This window comes from Taudactylus pleione, unplaced genomic scaffold (genome assembly GCF_031769625.1).
Source record: "Taudactylus pleione unplaced genomic scaffold, aTauple2 ptg000229l, whole genome shotgun sequence".
Classification (NCBI taxonomy): Eukaryota; Metazoa; Chordata; class Amphibia; order Anura; family Myobatrachidae; genus Taudactylus; species Taudactylus pleione.
The window spans coordinates 2,618,681-2,629,647 of NW_028284631.1; the positions used below are offsets into that span (position 1 = coordinate 2,618,681).

The 10,967-nt window shown below is 42.8% G+C and overlaps 1 protein-coding gene across 1 annotated transcript in view; it reads right to left on the reverse strand.

Moving 5' to 3' along the window:
• FARP2 (FERM, ARH/RhoGEF and pleckstrin domain protein 2) overlaps positions 1 to 10,732 on the reverse strand; it is a 95,308-nt gene extending 84,576 nt beyond the window's left edge. The window contains exon 1 of the mRNA XM_088479221.1: positions 10,597 to 10,732. The gene's annotated coding sequence lies outside the window, so the exon portion shown is untranslated. The remainder of the gene's footprint in view (positions 1 to 10,596) is intronic.
• Positions 10,733 to 10,967: the final 235 nt, after the last annotated feature.

The following is a 10,967-nucleotide window of genomic DNA, read 5'->3' on the forward strand; positions in this document are numbered from 1 at the left end:
AAATACTGCAAAGTAAGATGGTATTGCATGATGGATAAGTACCTGCCTGTATTTCTCAGCATTGAGGACACCATTAATCAGGACCCTAGCCCTCCCGGGGGGTGCTTAACCACAAGTCCCCCCGGGGGTCTCTAAACCGAAACCCCCCCGCGCCACGGCTAGAACCTAAGACACCCGGCCTACCTTCGTTCGGTTTTCCGGGGAAGGGGGGGGGGGGGGGGGCGGTATTTCGTAGTGAGGCTAATAATAGGTGTCTGTATTTCGACGCCTATCTTTAGTCTCATGTGGGGCTTGCACTGTCGGGATGTCGGCGGGTGGGATAGCGCCCGCCGGTATCCAGACTGCATCCCCATTAAACATGGTAATGCAAAAACATATGGAACCAGTAACTCTCCAAAATGCATTAACACTAAACAAATAAAAATGAGAAAAAAAGTTTGGAGACTCTAGAAATAATGATTTGTGGTATCAGACCCATTTACAAGAGTTTTACAGATGTTTCCATGAGTTTTACAAAACCCATGGGTATGAGCCTCAAACTGTCTACAATTCTTTATTGTGGTGTGGCTGAATATGAATGTAAGTGGAAATAGGTACTGGGTGTCACAAACGGCACAGAGGCCCCAAAACATTCACAATCATGGGTGTAACTAGGTATTTGAAGGACCCATAGCAAAAGTTTGTAAGGGCCCCTATGTATCACCCAATGATGATAAATATATAGAACACATGTAACCGTTTCATGGAAGATGGGCCCCCTCAGCTCTGGTCCCCATAGAACCTGCATCCCTTTCATTGTGAACACCCATGTTCACAATGCAAAATTACAGTCCATACACGACTGTAGGTGCAATTTATGAGAAGAATACTTCTGTGGAGAGGGTAGGGCTCTGACTCATTCCAAACAACTCTGCAATACAATATAGTAAGTTTGTCTTCCCAAAAATACAGCATGTAACTCAAGGTGAAGAATACATTGCTAATCCTCTCCCCTAGTCCAGCATTCCTTGCCCTGTGTCCACCCCCCTGCGGGTGTGTCCATGTCCTCCATCACCTATGTGTGGCTGCGCTCTATTATATGAACTTGTATTGGTATTTGGTCACCATATTTACTATATACATTGGCACTCCGATTAGTGTTGGTTATATTATGATATAACACTATGCCCGTTGGTTGGATATATTTCACAAGACAGTGCGGACAGCGTTTGTTTTGAGCGCTGCTTAGCAATTGGACTTGGTTGTATGTGTCACTTCCCGTTTGTGGGTGCGTTCCAGCGGGTGGAACGCACGGCACTTCCGGTTAGCGGCGCAGTCTTTATTATATGCAACAGGTTTGCATGATATCACATGCTGGAGAGACGCTGGTGATACATGTATGAGGGGGACATGTACCTTACTTTATTCTGTGAGTAACAGCAACATCGTTAATGCAGTTGAAATGTATGTTATATTGCTTCCATTTCCTGGTTTTGTGTGTGGGGTGGGGTCTGTCTGATTAGAGTGGCTATTTAGGTGGTTGGAGGATTATTGGTTTATGGGCTTCTGTGGTGGGTAGCTTTGTGGCGGTCTGTCTGTCTTGACAAAGGTCCTTGTGGGACCGAAACGTCGACTCGTGGTATGTGATCATTAAAATTGGATTTTTTCTACTATTTGGTGAGTGCCCAGTATATGTCAAACTTACATTTTGGACCTTGCGGTCTTTATTGGAGCACCTTGAAATATTTCACTCTGACATGTGAGGGCAGCGCATTGATTTAGATCTATCTATCTATACACACACACACACATATATATATATATATAACTTCCCTGCATTGGTATAAGGCACAATGATCCCTATGACTACATGCATTTTCTGAGAAGTATCAGTATGTTTTGATCAACAGGTAGATCTTACTAACTGCTTTGGGCCTCATAAACATTTGGATGCAAATCCATTTTAGGACACTCCTCTCGGGCACAGTAGTACACGCCCACTTTACCACCGCACTCATAGGTGTCACTTTAACAATCTCCCTGATACATACTTTCCTACTTCCCCGGGACCTGCGGGAGGCTCCCGTTTATTTGGGTGACCTCCACACCCCCCGAAAAGAGGGCATTCTCCCACAACGCGGAGACAGGGAGGGGGCGGACCACAGGGGCAGGCAGCGCTGCCCGACCCACTGTACTGTATATTAATAGCGGTGTGCTTGGCAGTTAAAGAGCCGGACACACAGCTACTATTAAACATTGTAGGGGGTAGTAGTGGTCATGATCGCTGGTGGTGGTGGCCGGTTCCGCCAAGAGAACGTGCGCTCTGTGCGGCCGCATCACCCTAGTTAAGGCTCTGGCGCACACACACAGACATATATAATTTACTTTAATAATTGTATTTTTACAATAGTGCCTTTTATGTGCAGTACATAGACTAGTTTGATGATTGGTGCTAAAATATCCTTTACCTTGCTCTTTCCTGCAGTCACTTTTAATGCATCAAGTTCACCTTGTCAAATGTTGCCTCTCTGGGTGAGGTAGGGACAGCGAGCTCTACTCTCAGTAGCTCTGCCCAGGCATGTCCTAAAAGTGATGGCAAGTTCTTTTTCATGCAACGCTAAATGGTTTGTTTCAATTTCAACATTGTCTGAATGAGTGTTATACTTCAATGTGCATTATGAATTTATTTTTAATTATTTAGGAAATGTGTATTACTAGACTGGAGAACTAATAACTTTGTATTTGTGGTCTAATATAACAAGCCTGTATTTTACCAGTAGTTCACTAAGGGCTTTATTTATGAAGCGGTGACATTTATAAGCCGAAGCTTCTCGGCATGGTTTCAGGTGAAAATGTAAAGCGGCACTAAGTATAAAGCCCGCGTGCTTTATACTTAATGTTATTGCCTCTTTAAATTTTCACCTAAAACTATGCCGAGTAGAGGCAGCTTACTTCGTATATGTAGCCGTAAGCTAGCATTTGGCTGCCTGTTAGTCACGTATGGCAGAGGTTCCCAAATGCAGTCCTCAAGGCCCCATGACAGTTTAGGTTTTACAGATATCCATGCTTGATCATAGGTGACTTAATTAGTACCTCAGTCAATTTGATTTAACCACCTGTGCTCAACCATGGATTTCTCTCAAACCTGAACTGTTGGGGAGTCCTGAGGACCGCGTTTGTCTGACTTATGGCATATTTCCACTGGAGTCTATGAAATGTCATTTTATATCATGCATGAAGTTTACAAAATGATATACTCACACAAAATAGAATATGTATATCATTTTGTATACATCTGTCTATCACCGGGATCATGTACAGTTAGGTGCAAAATGTAGGTGTTAAATTCATCCAAGACAAATTGCTATTTGTACAATATGTATCTTATTTTATCTGCCACCCTGTGCATTACGTAAAATGCATAATTCGTCATAAGTGTATCAGTTCAACTTATATATTGGACATTCCCCGTGGTCTGAATTCTGAGCATATATCCCTAAATCTGATGGGGTTGAGATGGGACAAGTGTGCAAGCACCGCCACACGTGCAAGAAAGGGTTGTAGTCACATGTCATGAGGACATGCCATGCTTCCGACACAGTGACTACCTCTATTCCCGTTCCCTTTCTCTTAAAGGACCAGTAAAGATGCGCACATCATGGCAGGTACATAGTGAATGATGCACTGCTATACAGGGCAGGAGAGAAGGGGGCATACTCTACGTCCCATCCTTATGTACGGATTGGGATAAAGCTGTCCTGATCTCGGAGGAGGGTCGGAGCTTTTCTGATCTCCTAGCTTGTACACAGGTTATCCATCATGAACTGCCACATTTTAAAATATAAGCCAGTGGTCTGGAAAACATGAACTGTTAGGTGGCCCCTGAGGAACTGGTTTAGCCACAACTGTTCGAAGAGGCTATAGTAAATACTTCTGCTTTATTCAACATTCATTGTAAAATAAAATGAAAAGCAAGGATCATTCTATAAATAGTACTATTTTAGTTTGAAAGTAAAAAAATAAAAACGACTGAAAAAAGTGATGGGCTGTCCCGTTAGCAGTCAGCTGGTATTGTATACTGCAAATGGCAAAACGATTTCTCAGGGCTGATTGACCTACATAAGACAGGCATCAGTTGATGAAAGGTTGGCGATCTCCTGGTCTGTACTGCTTTAGTCGATTAGGGGAAAACAAATCCTTGTAAGAAGAGGTTTAAATCACCATCCATAACCAGCTCAAGGACATTCAACACAGATTTATGTAACAACTAACATTACCAGTGATTATTAACTTTATAGCTCAGCAATGTAATACTGTGCCTGAAATTCATGTTACAGCGAGAGCTGGATTTAGGAATCTGTCCATTTGCGGTAATGATGCTGGATTATCTGATCATTAACTCTCAGCAGTGATTAAGGCTAATTAGTGGGTCAGCCACACAAATGTCTACAGATTTGCCTCAAATTAAAACTAAAAACATTTAATCTGATGGGAAAGTAACCAAATGTATGGTATAAAAAGCGATACGGCTGTATTATTTATTTTAAAATTAATAAATGACATAGATCCTGTTCAGTACAGCATTGTCTAAGGGATAACTTTTTATTATTCACCACTGCTTGAAAAATGATCAAGCATTCTACAATTTTACATGTAAAGCTGCCTAAAGCGTCTCTAGTGACTCTGTGCTTATAGGTGTGAATCTGGTTGTAATCTCAACTGACATGAACAGACATTGTATTAATATTATATTGTTTGTTTATACCAAGGTTAATACTCCTTCTATGCCGCTAAGGACAGTTGGTGGCGACTTCTAAATAAAAGTTAATAATTGTCAGATTTAAAAAGCTGTGTAAAATGTACATATTTAAAAGAGGAGATTTTCCTCCACTTTTTGAAGACAAATGGAAAATTTTTATTAAAATGAAATGTATTCTACATGCATCCAAACAAATAATATAAGGAACTGATACAGCAAACCCTTGTCCTTCTCTAGTAGCCAAACTGCACTAGACATTGCACACTTACAGCCATGTAATGCAGGGTACATTTTAGGGCTGGCCATTGGTGGTCTCGGCACACCCGGCCTTCAGGTAGCTGAAGGTGAAGTGTTATTATTACAGAGTGATTTTTTCCCACGAGAAAGTATTAGTTACGCAACGCTGAACAAAGCAAACTAGGACATGTAAGCAGAAAAAAATGGTGCTGAAAAGGAAAGTCTCCAGGCAATTCCTTGGGTTCTATCATTTTCCACAAAAACAACATGTAGGGGCAACACATTCACACTGAAGTTCATGATCACATCCCTGGAACGTCTCTGCCATAATGAGTCATTTCATGCTGACTGTTTCATAGCTCACTCCCGCTAACACCTGTACAGTAAATAGGGATCTGATGATAGAGGTTGGGCTCCTTCTCACTTTGTCTATACGAGGTGAGGAAAACCTGTGTAGGCAGAATGAGACACTACCAATTCCAACACAACCATGAAATAGCAAGCAGAGGGACAAGGCACAAAGGGGGATTTGCCAGTTGTGTTTGTAGTATTCGGCTTTAATTTGAGACTGGGAACAGAACGCCGGTGACACAAGCATGTCACGAATAGTGCAGCTATAAGTTCTACAGGTTTCAGCAACACAGGGATAATGGTAAACAAAATGTGTCTTGTCCCCAACATCGCTCCCTGAATTACAGTACATAGTTTGTGGCTTTTCATTTATTTATTATTTTAGCCAGAGCCAGTAATTACCGGTTACTGAGATCCCTCTTACATGCTGATGTGTGAATGTCACACTGAATGACACTCTACATGCAAATGCAGATTTTAAATTAAAAATACTAATTCTGGAATGTCCTTAATATACAGCTTACGGATATTTCCCATACTCCTTACATTTGGGAAGTTTCCCCAATGACAGGCCTTTTCTCGGTCTCGCGCAGTGGCGTAAGTTCATCACAGGGGCACGGAGGCAAGTTATCATTTGGTGCCGCTCATCCCCCATATTTACAGCCCTAAGTGCGGTGAATATATTGCAGGAAATTGAGGAGGAGCCTCTTCAGTGCCAGCGCCTCCATTGTTTCCCAAGTTCTGCCCCTGTCTTATTACTCTGTCAATGTAAGGGGGGGGGGGGGGGGGATATATTTAAAGAGCATATATTTTATCCCTCTGTCATGAATGTCATGATAAATAATTTAACATGGCAAAGTGATAAAATATATGCTCTTTAAATATATGACCCCCCCTAACATGACTGAGTAATAAAATGTGTGCTCTTTAAATATATCACCCCCCCAGCACCGATCCCACCCCACCCTCATAGCCTAGGGCTTGCCTTGCAGTTGATAGACTTCCTATAATGATTTTTACTGCCAGTCTGCCACAGCCAGTGCCACTGTTATCTGCTGGGCTGGCTCTAAATGCTCTCCTCCCGCCCACTCTCCTCGCAGTGACAGAAGGCGCGGCGGTTCCCGTCCTCCATGGCACGGTGAGGATGTCCACTCCACTGTCAGCCACTTACACTGTGCAGTCTCCAGTCCCGACTCTTCAGGCGGGCAGGCACAGGGACGTGGGCAGTCGCATGCTATGTGACATCCGCGACCAGAGACCACAGGGTCCAGACATGGAGGAGCGCCGCTGATGCTGATCAGCGCCTCCTCTGTTTTAGAAGCAGGCCAGGTAGGACTGGACATGGAACGGACCGGTGACAATGGAAGAGGTTTCAGGGCTGGCACCCAGCGGCAACTGAGTCCATTGTCTCTGGCAGTTCCGCCACTGGTCTCACCCAAGGTGAGAGGCAGAGCATAACAGGTCTGAAATACCTGCATGGCTTTATCAAACGACTGGCCTGATACAAAGGTGGAGCAATTTTTTGCCACTGCGCATGCATCAAAGTCATTAGAAAAACACAGGCGTGACGGGACCGTTTTCTGTTCATGCTCTAGTGAGACTCTGTACATTTATTTGCAGTTGCAGAGGCTACCACATACTTAGGTGAGATGATAATTCTGAGACAGCATAGGCTAGCTCTGAGGTTTGATATGTAACCAATGTTTCCATTGTTGTACGTAGGTGGCGGATGTGATATGCTGGAGGTGGGTGTCAAGACAGAGGCTGCACCATTAGCATACAAGATCGCAGCAACGATGGGCATTGCATGCATCTCTTGAGTCAGGACCAATAACTTTACAACAAATAACCTTTAAGACACATAGGTACTCAAAGAGGTCAATGGCATGTCTTCCACTCGCCCACCCTCTGACCGCAAACGCTTGTTACCACTGGCAACTTCCTAACACCTGTGGGTAGGGAGACTAAGGACTGTAAATTTAAATTGAACTCCTACATAAAGAACTCTTAAATATTAAAAAACCTGTGACTGTTCCTGCAATCCAGGGTCAACAGGTGACTACTGTGAAGACAATGCCTCATAGTTTGGGTGGTGTTCATTGCGCAATATTGTTCTGCACATGTCCAATGAAGTGGGCAATTTGCATCTAGATGGGTGAAATCGTGAATAGAACACAACCACTGTCATTGGCTCTATGTACTGCTGACTCCAAATACGCCGGACTCACAGTTTTACCTCAACTGACTACCGTAGATCAAAAAAATAAATAAATAAAATAGATAGATATATACATATATATCTCTATCTCTAGAGAGCGCACATCGGGTTCCACGATCAGAATGGCAACTAGAGAACATCTATGTTGCCTGTACTGCAAATGAACACAGCAACCCCCATGTTCCACCATGACTACCGCGGCACAGCAGCATTTACTTGGAGGGCACATACTGAGGTCGGTTTTGTAAACGGATGGTGTAATGGTCAGCATTATTGCCTCATGGCACTGAGGTCTTGGGTTTGATTGCCACCACAGCCCTACATGTGTGGAGTTTCTATATTATCCCCGTGCTTGTGTGGGTTTCCTCCCACATGCCAAAACTATACCGATCGGTTAATTTGCTCCCCCCAAAAAAATGAATCCTAGTGCATATGTGTGTGCATGTAGTAGGGAACACAGGGCCTGATTCAGTCATGTACTCTAATGCCATCGCAGCTGCAATCCCGTACGCAGCTACTGTGCAAAAATATGCAAATATTGCAGGTGCTGAGATGCAGATCCTGCGGCTTTGCAAACCCAAGCAACTGCGTATAAAGACGCAGCAACGGTCACAGATGCTTCGATAATCTGACTTCTGCGTATACATGTACTGAAATGCCAGAGTCACTTGAACGTCCGTGCAGATGCTGTGACACAGCACGAAAAGGATTGCGACATGCCTGCATTATTTTCCTCCACTCCTCCTTTACTTCCTCCAAAAGCTCCGTGAATGTCAGTCGCACTGCGAGTCAATAGTCGCTCTGAGTGACTACAATAATGTACCTTGACGCTCCTCTGTGTAACCATGAATAACGTACATTTCTGAATCAGGAACATGAATTGTAAGCTCCACCGATGCAGGAACTGATGTGAATGGCTTTACAGAGAGTATTTAGCCATGTGGAATATGTGCTATATAAATAACTGGTAGGTTCAGACATTATTGTCCATCATTCATTATAAACGTGGAGCTTATCATCTAGCTCCACTTTGTAGAGCCTGCCGTCACCTCCTGCCATGCTGTTTGCTACTTTGTTTGAAGTACAACATACTACTACTACTCTAAAGGAGTCTCTCCCTGATGGTGTACATATCGGGATTGTAGTGCGTCGCTTTATATAGGGTCATTTTTGTGGAAACTTATCTGAACTCATTTGAGTTTTTGCTACAAGACCATTAGAGTAACATTTTATCCACTCATCTGCAACATTTACAGTATCACCTCCAAAGGAAGCCTGTGCTTTCAGTTGCTTATATTTATTTATGTAGAAGACTGCCTGTTATTATTTTTGACTTTTTTTTATTATATATTGTTTGAAGTATTAATACATGTTTACTTTTGTTAAATAAAGGCATATTTATTTATTGTTATAATTGCTGATTGGAATTTATTTTGACTGACTTTGAACAATTTACCTGCTGAGTTTTTTGCGCAACCAATTTTCTCCCGTTTACTGCAATTTACCAAAACTTAGTGCAAGCCTCTATCACTCTGCCAAATGCAAAATACAAAGCAAGAAACCTATTTAGTCCCTCTGATGTATTTCATTGGCTGGGAATGTGGTGTCAATTTTATTGTAGGATCAACATTCATGTTTGTTTTTAGAAGAACACGGCCTTTTCCTTTCTGCAACGCTGTATATAATACATGTAGACAGGAATGTACACCCATTCCAAAGAGCATACCATCTAAATGTGGAGACTACTAAAGTACCTTTACCAAAGACACATGGGGGGAAATGTAATAGCCTGCGAGATGCAGGCATCAGCACCATTCCGGCAAGTCTGATGTATTTTAAAGTGGTAATCATTTTCAAGGTAAAACAGTTTTGACATGTACAAAGTACAAACACTGATACAAGATGCTTTATTCACCTGAACATGGCTCGTGCTAGTTCATCCACACATATTCCCAAAACTGAATTGACAATTATTGTGACAACACGGTGGCACAGTGGATACAACGTTACTGCCTCAAAGCAGTGGGTTGTGTTCTAAAAAGGGAACTATCTGTGTGGAGTTTGTATCCTCTCACTTTGTTTGTGTGGGTTTCCTTTGGATGTTCTAGTTTCTTCCCGCAGTCCAAAAACCTACTGGTAGTTTTAATATTAACAGAATTTAGACTGCAAGCTCTACTGAGGCAGGAACGGATGCGAATGATAAAACTGCATAATATGTTGTCTTTAGAGGTATAATAATAATAATAATAATAATAATTCTATACGGCAAGGTTGTGCAACTGGCAGCTTTTTGGAAGCTCCCACCTTCCCCGACAACCTCAATAGACTTATTATCCCTTCCTGGATTACCATCACATAGTTACAAGATAACTGTGCCCCCAGTTCATGTACATACTTGAACAGAACTGGTTTACAGGATCACAAGAAAAGCACAGTCAGAGGACAGTAAACAGAATACATCCTATGTCCACAAAAAGTATCGGATAGGAAATCACGTACACAAGCTGAATCTCAGGGATAGTGCTAAAAGGTATTGGAATAAGCAGTAGTTTAGTATTATGCCAATGAACTTTGAAACATGCAACTTGAACTGAATGACATGGCTGTACAAGGAAAAGAATCACAGTTCTGCGTCTTTACACGCACTCAGATAATCAGTTCCTGTGAATACCACAAGCAGCCATGCACAATCCAGCCACGCCAGTCCTGTCTATATACAGCCCTGGCCTGAGATTATAATCATGTGCCAATACACTGTGATTTCTTATAGATAAGGTTATGACAGGCCAAATATATTCTACTTCTTATACGTACATCTAATGGCAAACACACATTAAAGCAATAACCCTACAACCACGAGAATTACATGCAAAACTTTACAACAGAGGATCAACAACGTTCCAATGCAACAGCTGAGTACGGGGTATGGGGTATATACTGTGCATTGCATGTTCTCTTCATGTGTACAACAAGTACTGCAAAGGATAGATAGATAGATCGCTGCACTCTGCTGCCCAGATAAGAGATAAAGAGATGATCATATCACACCTACCGAGGGTCCCCAGCCGCCGCCGCCGGTCTCACCTCTCTCTTACTCCAACCGAAACACTAACGGTTACACTCAGGATTGGCCACTCCACCGTCAGGAGGCGCGGCCAGGGTTATGGGCGTGTCGTTAAACCTTCGCTACCCCACCACTGCGTGCTCCGGGTAATGAGGGAGGGGCAAGGGCGATGATTGATAACTCCTGTAACCGCCTGTAGAGTGGAGTTGGCTTGTTCGATGACGTCAGCGCTACAACTTCTACAAACTTTTCTCATTGGATGATTACGCCCTGATTATAGGTTACTGAAGTGTGATTGGCTAGAAGGCGACGCAAACCTTCTAGAGGTCACTAAGGGATACAGCGGTACACAAGGCTAA